General features: G+C 38.4%; 1 long non-coding RNA gene across 1 annotated transcript; it reads right to left on the reverse strand.

Moving 5' to 3' along the window:
* Positions 1-4143: 4143 nt before the first annotated feature.
* On the reverse strand, positions 4144-18593 carry LOC134761362 (uncharacterized). Its single transcript, XR_010139888.1, has 4 exons — positions 18481-18593; positions 8825-8971; positions 7527-7637; positions 4144-5079 (listed from the first exon to the last, which is right to left on the reverse strand). It is a non-coding gene; the product is annotated as an uncharacterized LOC134761362 (long non-coding RNA).
* Positions 18594-23426: the final 4833 nt, after the last annotated feature.

A 23426-nucleotide genomic window follows, 5' to 3' on the forward strand; every position in this document is an offset into this window, starting at 1 on the left:
GTAAGTCTATTTCTGGATACAATTTAAAGAGTGATGTGAATTTCTATTTTGGAAAATACATAACTGTCTTCCATTGATCACTACCATTAGGTAGGCAAGGACTGCCATGGACATGGGCCTGCCTAGGAGGCTGACTGGGCAAGAGTAACTGGTAACCAGAAGTGGGTAGCTCTCCCTCCTTTCCCATCTCACTACTCTTTTCCCTCCACTCCTGTCTCCCTAAGTTTACACTCCCTAACAAAAGAGTAGCATATGCCAACACAGCCTTTGCTTTATGGGGACCCAAATTAAGACAATGGCACTAAAATTTATTTTGCATCTTGCACTTGGGTTCACAGCCAAAGTGCATTGAAAAAAACATAGCAAAATTTTGATGTGATAATTAAACTCTCCTCTGTGTCACTGAAGCCTTTCTTATCTGGGTCATGGTAAAGCTGCATCATAACTTCAGTCTTATGGGTCATGTTAAAACTGCATATATCTTCTCACATAGATGGAGACATTTATAACATCTGCCTGGCAGCTTGCCCAGCCTTGATTGCAAAAGGGAATAAAAGCAACTTAGAGAGTAACAAAGATGACATGAAGTTTTGAAAGAGAAAAAGAGAGATGGGATTGATTGAGAAATAATATTCTCATAAAATCTCAGTGTCATGAAAAATATCAAGGATTTTAGCAAAGCCTTTTACAAATATAGACTCATTTCCATGGAATCAGAGCAGGCTCCTATAAAGCCTTCAGCCTTTTTAGGTTAGAGGTGGAAAATTTGGGTGCAGAGGAGAAACCCCTAACTATACAGCACTGCTCTGGGGCCTTGGGGATCTCCATACACATCCAGAGAGGGTCAGAAATTTGCGAAAGATGAAGGCTTGCACTGTCTCCATCAGCAGCTTCTGTTAGGAAAGAGATGAGTGAGCCAGGCAAGGGAGAGCGTCAGGAACCCAGGTGGCGGCTTGAGCCAAGCAGTCCACAAGGCCAGGTGGCCCCCAGGCATGTGCTGTGTCTGTTATAAAAGTCACCACAGAGTCCATGGTAGATTCCTTAAGAAATAATGGCTAGAATTTAAAACCATAACTATGTCTTAAGGCACATAGATACTAAGGTTTTTCTTCCAGGAAGAGCAGTATAAATCTGTGTTGGCATCATGGTAACTTTAAAATACCTGATCACAGTCAGAGAAGGTTGCAACCAAAGGTTTCTAAAAGAATTCCTTGTGACTCCTTGCTGCTGGGAGTGCAGGAAAATGTGCTACCTGTCCAGAGTAGGCTTAGTTCTTAGAGTAACATTCTGCAGTTTCCAGAAAAAAAAAAGTATTTGATGGTTTTGAATTCCAGAGAGTCAAAGGAAGCTCAGTGAAGATTTCCATGTAGCCTCTTCATTCATCCTGCAGTCAGTGCAAATACTTTGCACAAAGGTTTCCGCAGGAAAAGTGGAATGAAGAAGTCAGCTGAGGATGATGAGATATAGCAGCCTCCTAAAGTGGATGCCAAACTAGCAGGTGTAGGGCAGCGTGATTCTGCACTCCTTTGTTGCACGCATGGATAGATATCTACTATTAGAAAATGTAAATGATGATTGCTATTTTCCCCTTCATATTTGTGAAAACAATAGCCAGTGGTTTGTTAGATGACAGATAGATGAGGATAAATACTTTGAGACAAGAAAAGCGTGGTTTGTTATTATTGAACTGGGTTAAAAGGCTATGCTAAAATATTGAGCAAAATATAAACTTCAGTGCATTATAAACTGCCCAAGCCATTTTAGGCTTTCTTATCAGTATTACAAAGATAAATGGTTGTTTTCACATTTTCCCCAGTCAGATCAATATTGTATCAAGAATGTATTTGGTAATGCTTAGTTGCCCCCAAAGGGTTATTGAAAAGAATAACAAAAATGATGACTGTGAACCAGTTTTGTAGAAATGTGTGTGCTATACTAATGTCGGTTATTGTTATTGCTGTTACAATAATAGTTTTGATTTTACCCCAATCTTAAGGGGAAAATTTTAGAATATGAATTGCAGTTATTCTTAGTGGCCTAACTACAACTTGTGTGTTAGAGGAATCCCTTTTCAATCTCATTCTGCTCACTCTTGCTATTAAATACTTGGTAAATTGAGTTGAGAGTGTGCTAATTGAATTTGTGGACAATCCACAGCCAAGAGTAAATGCTTTAGGAGAGTACTAAAGTATAACAGGATTCTGATAAACTTTAGGAAATAGGCCAACTGTCCACCAAACGAGATTTCCTAAAGCTGTCTACAAAGCCCCAAAGCATACAATAAAATAAGATGCCAAAAATAACAAAATGCATTTATCTCTAAGCAATATTATACACGCACACACACACACACACAGAATTTTTATTATTCTACATTTTTGCTAATTCTAAAGTCAAGTTTTCTGCCGGTCCATTCTCCTCTTTGTCTTCTCCATGTTTCTGAGTATTTCTCCTATACCAAATTTTCTCCTTTGTGACTCCTCCTATTTGAGTTAAAATGTGACTCTGCATAGATTAGATTAGCTATAGTGAAGAACAGCATTGGCTATTTCAAGAAAAGCTGTCACGTGGTTCCAAGCTTATTGCCACAAGAAGATCACCGGGAAAACTGTAGGCCTTTCCATGGATCATGGGATCAAGAGAGACCCACACCATGAGCCTGACACACTCGGGACCAAGGGAGGGAGAAACCACTTAGCCGTCTTGTTCGTCTGCACCTCTGACATCAGAGATCTGATCATTGCTAGATTCACTTCTTGAATCATCTCACACTTTCCCTACAGTCCAAGATCATCACTTACATTTCAGTTTATTGAGATATCGAAATTTTTGAGTCAGTGTAGGATGTTGCCACTGAGTATTTGGTTGTAATCCTTGACTGTCAATTCCTATAGCACTAAAATGGTTTCGGTTTTCTTTTTTTTTTTTCAATTTTGTATGTATCTAATTTTGATCTCACAATGTAACCACTTTTGTTATTGCTTTTAAGGGTTATCTTTCAAGGTCTTTTGATAATGATATCTAACACTTGCAATAGTGAGGCCACACTCTCAGGCATAATCACTAAGGTGTGTGCAATCTCTGTCTCCTTTTTCACTAAATCTGACAGGCTCCTCCTATAATTATCTAAAACTAGTATTGATTGAGGTTTCTTTAGACTAATGTGTTTTCCTGAAGAGAATTTTGTTTTTAAAATAAATGAGAGTGTGTAGTAGCAAAACAATCCACCACCAGATCTCCCTTCAAGGAAGGCTGTAATGCCTTCGCTGCTGAGGTGCTGATTTGAGAGAGAGTCTCCAGCTCTCTGCCATCTACAGGGATAGACAGCTTCTTGTGTCTTACTTCTGGACCAGAGCCAGTTTTCAGACTTATAACCCCTTGATTGAAGAGGAATGAGGTCTCCAGCAGGAAGGACCCTGTAACACCATGGCAAGTGGTTAGAAGGAATGATTCTCTCAGTCCTTCCCCAGAAGAACCTAGGGCCATTAACTCAGCTTACTTCACACTGGAGAATGGACATTAAAAATGAGGAATGCTGGTAACAAAGCCTGAGTTGATATTAATACCTGAAGACCTGAAACAGCATTAGAGTCCCTTGGCTAGTGTGAGGCAATATGAGGGGCAGGGAGAAAATGATATTCTGTTCAAGACCAGCCTCATAGTGTGTCCACATGGTCTGCTAACCCACTCAAGAGTAATTTTTCCAGCCCTCAAATATATAATTGGAATAGACATATTTGGTATTAGTTACAGTTCCACATTGGTTCCTTTGCCTACAGAATAAAAACAATGATTGTGGGAAGACTAGGCGAATGTCCCTGAAACTAGACTCCTATGCAGCCAAAATAGTAAATTAGTATTGCACCTCAGGGTGAGGAGGGGGAGAACAGAAATTAGTGCCTCCCATGAGATCTGAAGGATAATTCTCATATCTCTATTTAACTCAACAGTCTGGCTCCTCTAGAAACCAGAGGATTCCGAGGATGACACGTCATGGTCTGAATTGCAGCCTCCATGCGTATATCTTTATTAGAACTGACTAATAGGACCTGAAGTACATGCTATGTGACCTTGATTTGGCCAATGATTGTTTTCCTATTTCTATCAGAAAAGAGAATCCAAAACAGTTTGCATTCACATGTAATGTACAAAAGTGTCTATTTACAGTTTTGCCTGGGACAATGTTAATTCTCCCTCCCCCTGTCGTAACATAATCTGCAGTGATCAGGATAACCCCAGATTATCACATTTACCCACCATATCACGTTAGTCAGAGCAGATACGCAAGAAGTAGCTAGCATGTTGGAGGCCTTGTTTGGACATATGGGCTTCAGAGGGTGAGAGATGAACCATATGAATATTCAGAATTCTTTTGACATCAGTGAAAATTTTCAGCAGTGGTCACAGGCATGCCATGAAAATTAGAAGATAAATTATTACATCTTACACCCCATGAAGAAATTTCTGTCTCTTTGGGTTTTGGAGGTCACATAATCCACACCTGAGAATACTGATCGGGCCCATCTATTACTGACAAAAAGGGCTGCCAGCTTAAAGTGGACACAGGCAAGAAAGAGCTCTGCATCACATCCAGACTTTGGTGCACGCAGCCCTGCCACTTGGGCCACTCAGCTCAGGAGACCCTATGATATTAGAGTTTTCTGCAGTAGGAAAATATGCCATGTGGAATATATGGCAAGCCCTGTGAGGAAATCACAGCACAGGCCCCCAGAGGTGTGGAGCATTGCCACGCCATCTGCAGTGGAGAAGGATACCTTTGGAGAAACAATTCCTGGCATATTACTGGGCCCTGCTACAGTAAGAGAACCTGACCATGGTACATCAAGTGTAGCATGTCTGGAACTGTCCTTCATCAACTGGGTCAGGTGGACCCAGAAAAAACTCCATCATCTGATGAAAGCAATACATTCAGGATCGAACATGAGCAGAACCAGCAAGTACAAGCAGATCGCACAACCAGGCATCCCAGATTTCCATGTTTTCCTTCATCATGCAGCACCTCTCTCTCATGTCATACTTATGTCCCTGTGGCGGGAGAGGGAAATTTCTTGTAAATATCTGACGGGAGGAAAAAGAAAATCCAAGGTTAAATTATAAATGAGTTGACTTGGAGCGTGGATGCAATCCAAAATTAGAGAAGAACTACCCATTACAGCATGACTTAGGCATAGCCTTAAAACACTGTGGCGAGGAAACATTCCCACAGTGGGCAGAGTTTCAGGCAGAAAAGTGGCCCAATGGTAGATTATATACAGATTCATGAACAGTGGCTAATGGCCTGGCCACGCTGTTCAGAAACCTGGAAGAAGACATCTAAATTATCAAGGATGAAGATGTCTGAGATAGAGACATGTGGGTGGCCAAAATGAGCATGAACACTAAGTATGAAGATCACACATTAACACCTACAAGAGAACATCCACATACAAACGACACTAGACCCCAAGTATACAGGATAACTTGGTTAATGGACATCAGTGAGCCTCCGTCAGTGGCCAGTCCAGCCCTGGCACAAAGAGCACAACTACAAAGTGATCACAGTGAAATAAACGGAGGCGATGTATGGGCTTCTGCTCACCAAGTCTGGTCAAGCTATTTCTTCACCAAATGTCCAACTTGCCAGCAATAGTGACCCACACAAGGTACCCAAGATGGCACCATCTCTGAAGATGACCAAATGGCCACTTAGAGAAAAGGATCTGTTTTACTATGGAAAGAGAAACAATGCATTCTCACAGGAGTAGACATATATTCCATGTTTGGGTTTGCCTTTCCTAATCCAAGGGCTTACAGAGTGTTTGATCCACTGTCACAGGATTCCACACAGCATTATATCAGATAAGTGGATCCACTTCATAGCATAGGGCATTTAAAAGCAGGATGGCATGGGATCCATCTTTCATATTACACAATATGCCCCTGAAAGCTGCAGGTACAGTAGAACATTAGAAGGCCTGCTAACAGTAAAGCAGAAGCACCAGCTCAGCGGTGATGTTTAATAAAGATGAGTCACAATCCTCCAGAATGCAGCATCCACATTGCAGCAAAGACTTTAAATAGCACTGTGTCCCAAATAGGAACAATACATAGGTCAGACAAGCCAGGAGCAAAATCAGAAGTGAACTTGCTTACCATCATTCTCTGTAGGCACTAGGAGACTTTGGGCTTTCCATTCTGGCGACTCTGGGCACTATAGGGTTAGAGATCCTAGTCCTCAAAAGGTAGCACTTTCATCAGAAAACACAAGAGTCCTATTCAGCTCTAAGTTGTGATTGCTGCTTGGCCACTTTGGGTTCCAAGCCACTTTGGGTTCGCTAGGAAGTAGCAGCTGAGCAAAAAAATCACCATCTCAGCAAATGTAACTGACACTATCATCAAGAGAAAGTAGGGCTTCTGCTCCACAAAGGGGCAGGGAGGACGGCGTGTGGGACTCGGGTGCTCTACTTGAGTTCTCTCTTGTCCCTCAGAACTGAGAGAGTACAGTCACTAAGCTCATGTAGTGAAATCTGTCCATGGACACTCTTTAGTGGCAGAGATGGCTGTAGCTTGAGCTAAGTCATCTTGTAAATGGTATGTCCTGGTCATAAACAAGACTAGATAGGAATGGAATTGCCCATCTATCATTGAACCTAAAAACAAAACATCAAACACAACATACTTAAATAATGTGCCCTACTAACAATAGGAGTATTTAATCAACCACCAATAATTCCACCTTATACTGAGGCTTCTTCCTAATGTGGAAGGATGAGAACAATATGAGGAATTCCAGAGCCCGAGGTATGAGATCTATGAAATTGAAACTCTGAGCTCCTTCTTTCAACCAAACTGTGAACCACTCTTTCCTGAAGGGTTTGGATAATGGGAGAACACGTCTATCTGTTGTAGAAGAGCCCGTAAACCTCACAAGGCTGGAGAGTCAAGACAGCACTGAGCAGGAGGCTGTGAGTTGCTTTAGCTGAAGATGGGAGCTGCCTGGCAGCTGCCAAATTATCTACTGCCAAAATCTCTCCTGGATGCAACAGCCCAGATGTTAGAGAATTTGTGTTTGATCCCAAAACTGAGGGTGCCTTGTAAATTTCACATATAGTTCACTAAATCCTTGCGTGTGTGGATTGAGCAAAAGAAGCAATGAACTTAGAGTCAGAGATCATGGGCTTAAGTCTTAGTTCTGCACTTAAGAGCTGATGAAATTCAATATATTTTTTCACTGACACACACAAAAATTAATTAACCAATCAAAAAGTTTTAAAAGAAGAGTTAATGGAAAAACAAGGAAGTAAAACTGTCTATTGCAGTACCTGACAGTTAGTAGAGCTCAATGTCTGCTAGTTAGTTTTTTAGGTGAATTTGAATTATTGGTCTTAGGTTGATCTCTCTCTCTCTCAATCTCTCTTTCTCTCTCCCCTTCCACCCCTCCCATTCCCCCACCCCTCTACAAAACATGCTAAATTTCTGCTTCTAATTCTCTTTAGTAAATAGCCATGCACAACCTCTATTGTTACCTGTGACCTCCTGATCATAAGGAGCTCTGCTACTGCTCCTCCTCATCTGCGGTTGGGCGCTGGTCTTTAATGCGCTACTGCTCTGCATGTAAACACAACCGTATCTAATAGCTGAAGCGACAAGAGCGTGTGGATTAGAAGGGTTGTGAAAACACAGATTCTTTGATGAACTTTTCTAGTAATGAGTATTTCAATTTCTTATTTCGTAGTAATATAGTTTGGTTAAAAAATGAAAACAGAAATATATAAGGAGGTAAAAGAAAGAAACCTATAATTCTATTCTCCAAAGGTGTCATACACACCTTATGAAATGTTTAGTATCCATTTTTCTATTTTGCCATGCATATATTAATATATTTAAACAAAATGGTATCATTTAATAAATTCTGTTCCAAATTGAATTATTCTATCTGTCAATATACCTTGATAGTGAAGACGTTTATGAGTCATTCATATCTTAAGGTTCTTCCATTAAAAAAAAAAGAAAAACAAGAAATTGACTCCAGTTGTAGTAACAAGAAAAACACTGTTAGGATATTGGGTGGCTCATAGAATTAGTCAAATTTGAAAACAGGTTGGGGCAGGAAACAATGAAGAGAAAGCCAGAGTTGGAACCGGCCCTAAGAATCCTGCCTGGGACCTCGCAGCCCTGCCTCCCAGCCCGTGCGGCTGCCCTAGGCCCTGACCGCTTGTCAGGACCTTGCCTGCACTTGGAAATGCGATGCTGATGAGTGAAGAGGCAGCGCTTACTGTATTCGCTCACGTAGGAAAAGGAGCTGTGTCCTAGATAGTAGAGGTGAATTATCTTTTCATCAGTCTCTCAAGTCGTTTTAAGGACTTCTGGGCCTTGAGTGCTTCTCGGTTTCTGGCAGTTTGGGGGCAGCATGACCTTCCTGCAAAATGGCCTTATGTACGAGTGACCCTTTAAGAATCACTGTTGGTTTTCTAGGTTTTTCAGTGAAGTGGACCATGTAATCTGTGTTCTATTCTTAGCCGTCCCTGGGCCTGACCTTGGGGGTGGTTCAAGGTGTGTGAAAGTGGCTCTTCACCTGAGGATGTTTCACACTGATGAGCTGGGGAAGATGCTCTGCAGCAGCTCAGAAGAAAGCACTTAGTTCTGAGAGTCAGATATTTTTCTCTCAGGACCAATTTGATTCTGTGCTGTTAAACCTTATATTCATTATCAAGTAGCACTGATTAAATGTTCAAATGCTCATAGCGCTGCTCTAGGAACCATACAAAAAGAATTATCCTGCCTGGTAGGACTTTAAAATCAAAATCAGAGATTTATTACTTACAAGGCGTCACTTGGCACCCCGACATGGTGAGAAGGGGCCTTCCAATCACCTTGACGCTGCAGGCCCTTGAGAACACTGGTTCAGTTCGCGGAAGTCTTTTCTGTTTTTCTCTTCCATGCCATTTAACCCCACAATTTGGGGACAGAACTGAGTATACGGAGAAAACACACATTAGATGTAAACTATGATTTTATTTTATTGATTTATTTCATTTTCATAGAATATAATACAACAGAATCTTTGCTTCATTGGTTTTGAACCAATGTTTTCCCAGGCAAGTCGCACTGGGTAGTTTTATACAGCAACAGTGACTATAAAAGAATTTCTGTGGGCCTTGTCCATTGTCACAATCACAGCAGTCTCACCTCGTCTTTTTGGCTCCATGCTCTTTGTAAGCCATTCAGAGAAAACCTGGAAGCAGTTCTTCAATAAACCTGGAAGCAGTTCTTCAATAAACCTGGAAGCAGTTCTTCAATAAACTGTTGCCCTGTACACTACACCCACAGTGACTCTGTGCTCTGCATACGCCGATGTGACCCTGAGTTTTCTGAAATACTTTTTTATATTATTGGCCCCATAAACTATAATATTATCTTGGAAATTCCAATATTTTGATACTCAAGCCTCATCTGCCAAGATTTATTTTTTACTTAGAAGTGGCATACACATTCTTTACTGAATGATATGTCCTGATTTTGGTTTAGTGCTACAGATTACACTATACCTTTGCTATCAACAGCTTCTTTCTCTCCCCACTGCCATCACAATAAAAACCCAACCTTCAGAAAAATCAATGCAATCAAAGCATAACAGAATAGGATTGACAGAGTTGTGGTTATCCAAGGAGATTTCAGATATTTCAAAAATAACATAATAAGGTTTCAATAATTTTGTGCCCAAAGTGAAATGCTTTGCTGTGTTGTGGATACTCCCTCAGGGAGGTGTTTTCTTTCATTTTTTTTTATTGTGAAAGTTCATTATTCCTATGCCCAGGGTGTCTGTGTCTCTGTTCCTTTTTTACTTTTTCTTTCTTTCTTTTTTTTTTTTTTTTAAGACGGAGTCTCGCTCTGTCGCCCAGGCTGCAGTTCAGTGGCACTATTTCTGCTCACTGCAACCTCTGCCTCCTGAGTTCAAGTGATTCTCCTGCCTCAGCCTCCCATGTAGCTGGAATTACAGGCACCCACCACCACGCCTGGCTAATTTTTTATATTTTTAGTAGAGACAGGGTTTCACTGTGTTAGCCAGGACCGTCTCGATCTCCTGACCTAGTAATCCACCCGCCTCGGCCCCCCAAAGTGCTGGGATTACAGGTGCGAGCCACCGCAGCCCGCCCTCTGTTCCGTTTTATATAATCAGTGGCAAATAGTCTGAGGGTTGAGATTTGGGGCATTTAGAATAATTTCTGGCTCCTCCATCTCCTTAGGAAAGGTGTCTGCCCTTTTCTCCTATTGGAGAGGGACACTGTGGGGATCTTTGAGCAGACTGGAGCAAATCCATGCCGAAGAGGTGGGCCCGTGCCACCTTTGCACAGCAAAGTAGAAGAAACCATTGGCAGTTGGTGGGCGGCTGTTGCTGGGATTTGAGAAGTCTGCCTATAACAGTTTTGGAGCCTCCATATTCTTGGGCATGGTTTCAGACTAAGAATAATAAGAATAATAGCCCTCAAAAGGAGGGCTGTGGCTCTTCATCATACTAGCTCTGCTGTCTGGTGTCAGAGATCTGATACTGCCACCAAGCAGCCCAGTGCTTTATGAATAGGATGAAACTCTTCACAGTGTGAAAGCCTCAGACAGCACTACTCTCCACACTGTCCTAGAGAACAATGTCAAGATTATTTACAGTCTTTAAAGGTACAGTAAGCCCTTTCATTCCATCCTTAAGATAAACAAATAAATCACAAGCACTTTGGGGTTTGTGTAAACAGATACAAAAGCAACATAAATTACAGACAGAAAACTTAATTTATAAATAGGAGCTATAAATAAATTTAATAATCGATAATCATAAGTAATTTCAAAATGAAATAAAAGGAAAATCCCCACTAGAGAATATTATGCAAATTTTTATTAAATTATCCATTCTATTATACCTCATTTCAGGTCTTAAGAATGTGTTTTTCTTATCCATAATCATAAATAGGGAGATAAAGGGAGATAAACTCATTTCCTCATTTTTTATTAAATTCACCTTTCCTCCTTGGGTGGAATTTTATGAGCATCTAGAGTGTCAGTTTTTCTCCCAACACACTGAAATGTTTATAGTATGGCTATTTACTTAATCAAGCTAGAACATTTTTCTATTAAACTCACCTCAGTTTCAAAGTTATACAAAATATATACCTCTACTTTGACTTTTTGATCTATTTCAAACTATGGCCTTATCTGAAAACTTAAAATAGTAGTCAGCTATTATCTTTAAGAAATACTTAAGGTAGCTGTTAATATTTAACAATATATAAATCATTTAAAGAGTCACGTACCTACTAATTGCAATTTTGAGCACCTAATATGTGCTATTAGAAAGTATAGAATGATGTCAGAGTAACTACTATCAGAATAACCTGCCATAGGAAAAAAAACTATTTTAATACTATTTTTAAAATATTTGAAGCCACTGGCAAATGGCCAATATTGGGTAGAGGACGGAGGGAAAACAACCCTTGAAAGAGGCGGACTACACTGGGTGATATTTGCATTTGTGTGGTTTTTTTTTTTTGCCTCAGGGCACCACCTTGTCCACATCATATGGGACAGCCAGGATTTAAGAAGATAGCCACAGTTTACAAGCTTGAAAAATCAGATAGCAGTTAGAGGTCTGACTTTGGGGCTGTTATAGGAGCCTGAAAATAAGGTATAAAATTCCAGAAGAGAGGAGCAGCAAAGGTGGGAGCCCCTCAAATATACATGTGAACTTCATCTAAACTTTTTCTTTGGCTGATCTCTCAACTATGTTTACGCACAGCATGGTGACTATAATTAACAGTACTATATTGTACATGCCTATGGTCCCAACTACTCATGAGTCTGAAGTGGAAGGATCATTTGAGCCTAGGAGGTTGAGGTTGCAGTGAGCCATGATCGTCACTGCACTCCAGCTGGATCCTGTCTCTACATAATAACACTAATAATAGGAATAAAATATACATGACTTTTTAAACAAAAATTATAGTAGTGTTTGATGGAGTTTGTAACCAATACAGGCATACTTTAGAGATATTGCAGGTTCAGTTCCAGCCCACCTCAATAAGAATATCACAATAAAGTGAGCCAAATAATTTTTGGTTTCCTGGTGCATATAAAAGTTATCTTTACACTATACTGCTGTCTATTATGTGTGTGAGAACATTATGTCTAAAAAACCCAATCTATATGTATTAATTTAAAAATACTTAATTGCTAAAAAATGCTAATAATCATCTGAGCCTTCAGAGAGTTGTAATCACTTTGCTGGTGAAGGGTCTTGTCTCAATGTCGATGGCTGCTGACTGATCAGGGTGGTGGTTGCTGAAGGTTGAGGTGGTAGTGGCAATTTTAAGAAACAAGACAACAATGAAGTTTGCCACAGCAATTCTTCCTTTCATGAAAGATTTCTTTGTAGCATTTGATGCTGTTTGACAGCATTTTACCTAGAGTAGAACTTCTTTCAAAACTGGCATCAATAATCTCATACATTGCTACTGCTGTATCAATTAAGTTTATGTAATATTCCAAACCCTTTGTTGTCATTTCAACAATGTTCACAGCATCATCACCAGGAGTCATTTCCATCTCAGGAAACCACTTTCTTTGCTCGCGCATAACAAACAACTTCAAGTTTTATCATGAGATTGTAGTAATTCAGTCACATCGACTTCTAATTCTAGTTCTCTTGCTATTCCCACCACATCTACAGATACTTTCTCCACTTTGGTCTTGAACTTCAATATCATCCATGAGTTTAGGAATCAACTTCTTCCAAACTGCTATTAATGTTGATATTTTGACCTCCTCCCATGAATCATGAATGTTCTTAGTGGCATTTAGAATGGTGAATCCTTTCCAGAAGGTTTTCAATGTACTTTACCCAGATCCATCAGAAGAATCACTATCTATGGCAGCTATAGCCTTATGAAATGTATTTCTCAAATAATAAGACTTGAAAGTCAAAATTACTCCTTGATCCATGGGCTACAGAATGGATATTGTATTAGCAGGCAAGAAAACACATTAATCTCCTTGTACATCGCTATCAGAACTCTCAGATCATTAAAGTGCCCAGATGGCCCAAAGCAATATATGAATCCAATTCAATTCGTATCAAATTACCAATGTCATTTTTCACAGAATTGAGAAAAAGATCCTAAAGTTCATATGGAACCAGAAAGAGTCATAATAACCAAACCAGTCCTAAACAAATAGAGCAAATCTAGTGGCATCCCACTGTCTGACATCAAATTATAATACTAGCCTATAGTAACTAAAACAGCTTGATTTTGGTGTAAAATAGATACATAGAGCAATGGAATGGAATAGAAAACCCAGAAATAAAGCCACATACCTACAACTAAGTGATCTTTGACAGAGTTGAAAAAATAAACGATAAAAAAGACACCCTATTCAGTAAATGGTACTGGGAAAATTGGCTAGCCACATGCAGATAAATAAAACTGGACCACTATCTCTCACCATATACAATAACTAACTCAAGATAAATTAAAGACATAAATGTAAAACTTAAAACTATAAAATTCCTAGAAGAAAACTTGGAAAAACTCCTCTAGATGTGGGTCTAAATGAAAAATTTATGACAAAGACCCCAAAGCAAATGCAACAAAAATAAAAAAGATAGATCAGAATTAATTAAACTAAAAAGCTTCTGTACAGCAACAAAATAATCAACAGAGTAAACTAATATACAGAATAGAAGAAAATAATTGCAAATTATGTCTTCAACAAAAGATTAACATCCAGAATCTACAGGGAACTCAAACAAATCAACCAGAAAAAAACAATCCCATTAAAAGGTAGGCAAAGGACATAAACAGACATTTCTCAAAAGAAGATATACAAGCAGCTAACAAACACATGAAAAAATGCTCAACATCACTAATCATCAGGGAAATGCAAATTAAAACCACACTGAGGTATCACTTTACACCAGTCAGAATGGCTACTATTAACCAGATGCAGACAAAGGGAAAACTTGTACACTCTTAGTGAGAATGTAGATTGGTTCAATCTGCATGGAAAACACTATCGAAATATCTCAAGGAACTAAAAATAGAGTTTCCATTCAACCCAGCAGTCCCACCACTGGGTATCTACCCAAATGAAAAAAAAAATCTTTATATAAAAAGACAGCTATACTTGTTTGTTTATTGAAGCACTATTCACAATAGCCAAGTCACAGAACCAACCTAAGTGTCCCATCAACAGATGACTAGATAAATAAGATATATATATATATATATATATATCTCTACACATATATACACACACATACATACCATGGAATACTACATAGCAGTAAAAAATGAAATATATCTTTTGCAGCAACAAGGATTGAGCCCTTCTGAGAACTGACTCAGAAGCAAAAAATCAAATATTGCATGTTCTTACTTATAAGTGGGAGCTAAACAATGGGTACACATGAATATAGTAATGGAAATAATAGTTGGAACTCCAAAAGGGGGGATGGAATAGAGGGGTAGAGGGGTGAGGTTTGAAAGATTACCTATTGAATACAATGTTCAGTATTTGAGTGACAGTTACACCAGACGCCTAATCCCCAGCATTACACAATATACCCATATAACAAATATGTACATGTATTCATTAAATCTAAAATTAAAAAGATAAATAAAATATACTGGAAAAAAGAACTTAAGTTACTAGGTGCTTTGTCTGTGAGCAGAAATATTTGGAAAGAATTTTTTTTTTTTCTGAGCAGTAGTTCTCAACAGTGGGCTGAAAATATTCAGTAAGCCAGGCTGTAAAGAGATGTGCTGTCATCCAGACTATGCTGTTCCATTTATAAAGCACAGGAAGAGTAGCTGTAGCATGATTCTTAAGGGCCCTAGGATTTTCAGAATGGTAAGTGAACACTGGCTTCCACTACATTTGCCCCTACCAGGAGAGTTAGCCTGTTCCTTGAAGCTTTGAAGCCAGGCATTCGCTTCTCCTCTTCACTAAGAAAGTCCTAGATGGCATCTTCTTTCAATAGGAGGTTGTTTTGTCTACATCGTGAATCTGTTGTTTAGTGTGGCCACCTTCATCAATGATCATTACTAGATCTTCTGGATAACTTGCTACAGCTTCTCCACTAGCACTTGCTGCTTTACCTTGCACTGTTATGTTATGGAGATGGCTTATTTCCTTATCTCGTGAACTGACCTCTGCTAGCTTCAGACTTTTCTTCTGCAGCTTCTTCACCTCTCTCAACCTTCATAGACTTTAAGACAGTTAGGACTTTGCTATGGATTAGGCTTTGGATTAAAGGAATGTTGTGCCTGGTTTGATCTTCTGTCCAGACCACTAAAACTTATAACAGTAATGAAGCTGTGTCTCTTTGTCATCATTTCTGTGTTCCTTGGAGTTGAACTTTTCCTTCAGGAACTTTTCCTTTGCATTCACAACTTCACTCACTGCTTGGTGCAAGAGGCCCAGTTTTCATCCTATTTTGGCTTCTGATGTGCCCTCTTCATTAAGCTTAATCACGTCTAGCTTTTGATTTAAAGTGAGAGACATGCAACTCTTCTTCTCACGTGAACACTTAGAGGCCATTGTGGGGTTATCAATTGGCCTGATTTCAATATTGTTCTCTTTCAGGGAATAAGGAGGCCTGAAGAGAGGAAGAGAGAGAGAGATGGGGGAACAGACTGTCATCAGAGCAGTCAGAACACACACATCATTTATTGACCATTTGCTGTCTTATATGGATGCAGTTCGTGGTGTCCCAAAACAGTTACAATAGTAACACCAAAGATCACTGATCAACGATCCCCATAACAGATGATAATTTAAAAGTTTGAAATGTTATGAGAATGATCAAAGTAGGACACAGAGACATGAAGTGGGCACAAAGTGTTGGAAAAATGTAACCAAATGAGTTGCTTGATGCAGGGTTGCCACAAACCTTCAATTTGTAAAAAATGCAGTATCTGTAAAGTTCAATAAAGTAAAGTACAATAAAATGAGGTGTGCCTGAATATATCATACATAGTAACAAGAATACAAATACCAGATAAATGCATGTATACAGATGCAAAGTTTTCATATATTACATGTTACAGCACAATATTAACTGCATAAACTATAATAATTTAAGGATGCATATGGTAATCCCTAGAATAATTTCCAAAAATATATAGTAACAATGCAAAAAATTGTAGCTAAAAGACCACAAAACAAAAACAAGAAACATGTGGGACAAACAGAAACCGAAGAGTAATATAGTGAACTTAAATCCAACCTTAACAAGAGTTACATTAAGTATAAGGTGACTAAGCCTTACAATTAAAAGGTATGGGTTGTCAGACAGGGTTGAAAAAGAATAATTTTCTTTTTGCTTTCCTGTATGGAGACTACCAGTTTTAATTCATAGTCTTTGAATTATCTTTCAATGTTTCATACATTTTAATTCCCATTTTGATTTATTCTTTGTTCCATAAATTAAGCAGAATTGTTCTGACATTTACAATCACATGAAAATGTTTTCCTTATCTTTTATGACAATTTCAAATTTAATTGCAGTCACATAATGTAGTCTCTATGTTACGCATTTTTTGAAATGTATTGAAGTTTACTTTGTGATTTAATTAACGGTCACATTTTGCTCATGTACACCTGAGATAACACATGTTTTCTAGTAGTCAGTTTCATGGTATGATACATTTCTGTTCAACCAAATTTTGGAATTGTGTGATTCAAATCTCCTATGTGTTTACTAATATTTGTCTGTTATCTATGGCTAAGAGAGGTATGTCAGAGTTTCCCAGCAAGATGGCAAATGTGTCCATTTCTCTTTGTCCATCTTCCAATATCTGCTGCGTATCTGCGGAGTTTGTTTTCTTAGGGGTCTTTGAGTGGAAAATTCCTTCTGGTCATTTAAATTCTTCATATTCCTACATGTAATAATGCTTTTCACCTTCAAGATTATGATATTTTATTTATTATTAATAATAATATTGCTGCTCAGCTTTGTTTTGTCTATTATGGAAGCATCCGTTTGTGTCCATTCTCTTCAGCTGTTTAGCCATGTCTTGACAACAGTGTATAGTGGTTCTTATTTAATCCTATCTAAAAAACCTCAGATTTTTCATTTTGCTTAGTCCACTCTCAATTTGTGTGATCATCGCTATATCTGAATTTGTTTAATACAAGCTTTCTTTTTATCTTCCACTTGTTTCACTTTTTCTGTGCTTCTTTTTTTCTCTTTTGTAACCTATTTAGAAGGGGGAGGTAGATTCTCAAATTACTCATTTGTTTTTAGTTTTTTTTTTCTATCCTTTTATTTCCTTTTGTCTACCGGTTTGGAAATAATACTCGTCTTCATTTCTGTGGTTTTACTTGAAAATTTTCCTACATACTTTACTAAATAAATGTAAAGTTGGTATCTTAACCCCTCCCAAACAGTACTAAGAACTTAGAACAATTAACACTGATCAGCCTCCTCTCAATTAATATTCCATTGTTGTGCACAATTTTAGTTCTGTTTTTGTTCCCCATCACAAATTAAACCTTTTTGTAACTGTTTTATATGAACGTTTTGGGAGTTTTTGTGGTGCAAGTTTACCGTGTCTTTGTTTACCATTTCTTCTTTTTGGTCCTTCTTTTCTTTAGACCTTCCTTCTGGGACCACAGTCCACCTTCTAGATATACAATCTTTAGGGTTTCTAAAGGTATGTTGGTTGTAAACCCTCTCACATTATTTTTTCACTCCTGTATTCTCCATGCGTATAGCCCTCAATAAATAAGAGAGAGTCGGTGCTCAACTCACTGGAATAATGAGAATCTCCCCACATCCCCATATCCCACAAAACACTGGAATTTCCCTCAGTCTTGGTGATACCACCCATAGTAAAAGGCAATCTTTTTACCAGCATTAGGCCTGAGGAACCATACAGCCAGATTAGCTATTGGCTTCCTCCCTAGGGCTGGGCATCTGACCTATAAATTAAACACACCATGCACTATAGTAGCAAGAGGCTGCCATACTAATATGCTCACTTTAAAGTCATAAAGGCTCATCTCAAGCAGGTTAATGATGCTCAGAAATCGTACCACATTTTCCTGATACATTCCTTTTCATACTCATGAGATGGCTGTTTCATGTCCTCCATTTGCTCATCAAATCTTCTGTACCCTTCCCCATCCTACGTCCATCTGATAACCTATGCCACTGATAAGACAGAAGCCATTGGGAGAAGCCTTCTACAAGCTCCCTCCACCACACACTTGTGTCCCCAGCACCTGCTTCCCTATATTATGCTTGTCCCCTGTTTCTGAACTACTCATGCTGCTGTTTACAGCCACTCACTACTCAGGAACACCAAAATATGGCAAAAGCACTGTTCCCTGCAGCCCTTCCCACCCTTCTCATCGTCTTTCCCAGCTCTCTCCCAGCTCATTCCCCTCAGCGTGCAAACGTGTTGTCATTTCTCCCATGTGGAAACAAACCCTCTATGGACCCCACTTTCTTCTCTTGGTTCCGATTATCTGCCCCTCTGCTCAGCAAAATCCTTGAAAGCTGTCTGTTCACTTTCCATTTCCTCTACTTCCTTTTCTCTTTAACCCAGTCCAATCAGGCTTATACCCCCACTACGCCACAAAAACTGTGAAGCTCACAAATGGCCGCGCCATTGCTGTCTCCTGTGATTATTCTGCAGTCTGCACGTCATCTATGTCGTTTGCAGTCTCCATGACATAGGTGGGCAGGTCTTCCCTTCCTCACTCAGCGTCTACGGCCCCAACCTCCTCTAGCTTTCTTCCTGCCTCACTAGCCACTCTTTCTCAGTCTCTTTTGCTGGTTCCTCTGTGTCTCTCAGACTTTATATGTTTTGAGTGTCCCTAGTCCGGTCCTTGAATTTCTTTCCTGTGTTTTCCTCTGTGAAGATCTTATTCAGCCGCATGGCTTTAAAATCGTCTACGTACTGATCTCTCTCAAACTGGTAACTCCAACCTTGTCCTCTCATAAGACTCCAAAGTCATTTATTTAATCGCGTTCTTGTCCTTGCCACCAATACGTATCTCAAATTCAACAGGTCCGAAAATGAGCTCCAATGTTACCCTAATCCTCAAAAACAGGAAAAAATAAACTGATCTCTTCGGTCTTCCCTGTCTCAGTTGATAGCAATTCCTTCCTTCTGGTTGCTTTAATCCAAATTTGTAGTCTTCCTTGAGTCTTCTAATTCTCTCATATATTCAATCTATTAGCAAACCTGCTAGCTCTGTCTTCAAAACACACCCAGCTATTTTACTATGCCCCTGTTTCCACCCACGCTTGCCTCTCTATGGTCTATTCCCATCACCGACAGCCAGTGTCCCCTGTTGCGCTGGCCAGGTCACATCGCTTCTCTGCCCAAAGCCCTGCAGGGGCTTCAGGTCTCCAGTGAAAGGCCACCATGGTCTGATCCCATTTGGCCTCTCCTGTGCCCGGCCCTAGCGTCCTGCGACTCCTCCCGTCACTCCTGATCAGACCACAGCCACTCCCTTATCATGCTGGGTCCACTCCTTGGGGCCTTGGCACTGTCTTGGTGCTCTCTGCCTGTTACAGTCCTTGGCAACATATTCACATCTGCACGACTAGAGTCTTTATAGTGGTATCAAAGTCTCAACTTCTTAGTGAGGACTCGATGACCACAACAATTAAAGTTGCTCCCCCACCCCTCCTTCCTTCCCTCACTGCCACAGCACGTGTTATAGACATCAACTATTTTGTTTATTGTCTGTCCGCCCTAGGACTTTATTCCAGAGTCAGTGCTTGACTACGGTTTGGTGCATAATAAATATTGAACATGGTATTATCATTTTTCTGAAGTATCATCACACACTATTTACCAGTATTATCATCATGGAAGCTTAATAGAAATACAAATACAAAACAAAAATAATTTTCGGGAAAAAAGAACAATAATGTATTTCTAAATTTCTACCTCTGATTCCGTAAAGCTGATGAACAAAACCATCATCTATCTATTCACCCATCCATCCATGCATCCATCTGTATATTTGCATGTAAGTAGTTTCAAATACAATTATTTTAGTTACATACAGACATTTCCTACTTAGGTAGTGAAATTAATTGTTGCTTCGGTGTTTATAATACTCCTACGAGAAAATTCTGTTTCATTAGTTTACATTTAAATTCTCATCTTTATAAGCATTTTAAAAAATGTTATCATCTGCCTGGGATAGAGATAGGCAGTTGATTCTTATATTCAATTTAATTGCATTTTGTTGTCTTATTGCGATGTAAATTACATGATATTATAATGCATCTAAATATCTGGGAATTAAATATTCATTAGCGTCTGTAAATCAGTATAAACCTGTATCTGAGTATTTTGTATCTTGAAAATACACCTCAGAGTAATACCAAATATGGCACTGAATCTAATGGAACAATAGAAAAAAATGCAAGATAAATATAATGTAAAGTATGTATCGTATTTGTATAATTGAGTATTCAAAGCATTTTATTATGAACATTTCCAGAGTCAAGTTCTAAAATGTTCATTATCACTGAATATGTTGATTGCAGAATTGAATTACATAATTAATAAAATATGATAAATTTCACAAAATCATATAAAAGTTTTCTTAGTCTTTTCTAGGAACTAAATGTGTTAATGGTTTCATGCATCCAATAAGATTTTGTTTAATAAATTGAAGAAAATTTTTGTGTTATTGGTCAATTTTTTCATACCTTTTACTTTTTCAGTCATTAATTTTTATTTAATTATCACTGAGTCATAGAAACAATTCACAAATATTAAAATAAGTATGTTTTTCATGATGCCTCTTTATTCTCACTCTTGATTACTTCTCAAGACTCTCAGGAGAGCAGCAGGGAAAGGGGGAGGTAAATGAAGCCAGAATCTCACCACACCTTCCCTCCTGTTGAGTACTGGACAACAGTACTTGTGTGCCTTGTTATAGTAGTCAGTTACAATTTAGTACTTGAAATTAATGACTAATTGTGCCTAATATATTTTCCTGGAGATTTTAGTTGATGAAAATTGCTTTGAGTTCCAAAATATTTTCAGGGATCACTTAACATTAGGTAACTGGGAAAAGATTCAGAAATTGTCCCTGTGGTTAAAAAAAATACAAAACCCACCTTTATTTTCCCTAATCTATTTTTAACTTTATATAGCCTAAAACACTAATAGGTAAATATACCTTTCTGAACATAAATAATAATATAGAATATTCGTTAAAAATGTAACCATGTGAGGTATAAACTAAAAGACATTTTGAAAAAAATATGAATCTTGTAGGAGCATTGAGATATTTTGGTTTTGGATCACTCGTTTTTTAAAAATCTAATTCGATTTGATATACATTTATGGAACAATGTATTCATCCATGGCATTATGTTAAGTGTTGAGAAGATAAAGACGATGTAGTCTTTCCCCTCAATAAGAACTTAAAGATACTTCTCTCAAGTTATGAAATTAACCTCACTGAAAAAAAAATGTGATGAAAAGTTTACTTCAGACAAGGGATTTTGAGGGTTTGCACCACTTCTCCTTGAGCATAAACTAATGGGTGTTCCTTGAGTGATCCATATTCTTTGGCCAGAAATTTACATTTGAGCTGTGAGACATATTTAGCCTAAGTTATAAGAAATAGCTTAATCTTTCTGACAAATCAAGAACAAATATTTGAGTAATTTTTTTGCCTGAAATACGATAGGTGAAAAAGACACTCATCTATAAGTTTTCAATTATTAGATAAATTTAGCTGAAATGGGCTTCCAAAATTTTCTCTGTTAGAGATAGAGGAAATGGAACAGCCACAAGGAAGCAACTTCAAGTATGATAAAATCACTTATATGTTGAAAACCGTTTTTCAAATCCTCACTGTGGATCAGTGATAATATGGTAAACTTGTTTATTAGTAAGCTCCCTCTACACTGCAAAATCATAAAATGTAAAATTATAAATAAAACAATACAGAATGTGATCTTGCTATGTTTATAGTAGGAAGTTCAAAATTAATAAAACAAAGTAGCTGTATTAAGGACATAATAGTAATGAAATATGTACAAACTACACTAAAAAGATAACCAGATAGGAATGGCTCCTTCAAATGTGAGAAAGTCCATATTTGGACATCCAAGTATAAGAGCTGTGGGTTTCAGTCTGTAACTGGATTTTCATTCAAGCAATGATAACCCTTCCCTGGCATCCAGTTCATGACTGAATGGTAATTAGATACCCCAAGTTTAAAATGTTTTTTTTTTAAGAGATGGAGTCTTGCTCTGTCACCCCAGGCCGATTCTCTCTCCTCAGCCTCCTAAGTAGCTAAGAACAGGCATGCACCACCACAACTGGCTAAATTGTATAAAAATTTTTGCAGAGATATGGTCTTGCTGTGTTGCCCAGGCTGGTCTTGAAATCCTGCCCTAAATCAATCCTCCCACCTCGGCCTCCCGAAGTGCTGGGATTATAGGCATGAGCCATTACACCTGGCCTTCTTTTGTTCTTTAGTCTTCAGTGATTTCTGAATAGCCTGCTTAGATCCTCTCTAGCCAACACATGCACACAGACCCCAAATTTATGTACCGTAAAAAATGCCAACCCCCAAATCAATGACCTAAATTAAAATCCTTGCTATGCCCTTAGCCAGCTCTATGAAGATAAACAAATAGAATCAGCCACTCTTGGCATTCCCTATCTGTAAAATAAGTTTGCTGAAAAAGTGTATCTAAAACGGTAGTCTTAGCCCTGGGCTGGGGTGCATATGGCTCTGTGTATTTCCTCGTCTGCAGTGGGGCCAAAGGTGTTCATATAGCTATTCTGGTGATGCTGATGGGAAAATTTACAACAAAAGACTTTTGAGATGGATATAAACATAAACATAAATGTAAGTTAAAAAGTTTTGGTTATCATATATGTATATAAATTTTTCTAACCAACTATGAGTAACTATCATTACCTATAATATGGTAATTACTAATGTTTTTATATCTAGAAATCATATATATGTAATTATATAACATATAATATGCACATTATAAATTGTTACTATAAGAAGATATATAAATATGGTTGTATATAATAGAGTTACTACATATAAATATATATCTTGTATGTAATAGAGTTACTATATGTAAAATATATGTTTACTATAAAAATAAGCAAACAGATAGCTCAATATATAGTTATTCTTAAAACTCAACAACTTTGGGCCGGGCACGGTGGCTCATGCCTGTAATCCCAGCACTTTGGGAGGCCAAGGCGGATGGATTACAAGGTCAGGAGTTCGAGACTAGCCTGGCCAACATGGTGAAACCCCATCTCTACTAAAAATACAAAAAATTACCCAGATGCGGTGGCATGTGCCTGTAGTCTCATCTACTCAGGAAGCTGAGCCAGAAGAATGACTTGAACTCGGGA

The sequence above is a fragment of the Pongo abelii genome, chromosome 3 (assembly GCF_028885655.2).
Source record: "Pongo abelii isolate AG06213 chromosome 3, NHGRI_mPonAbe1-v2.0_pri, whole genome shotgun sequence".
NCBI lineage: Eukaryota > Metazoa > Chordata > Mammalia > Primates > Hominidae > Pongo > Pongo abelii.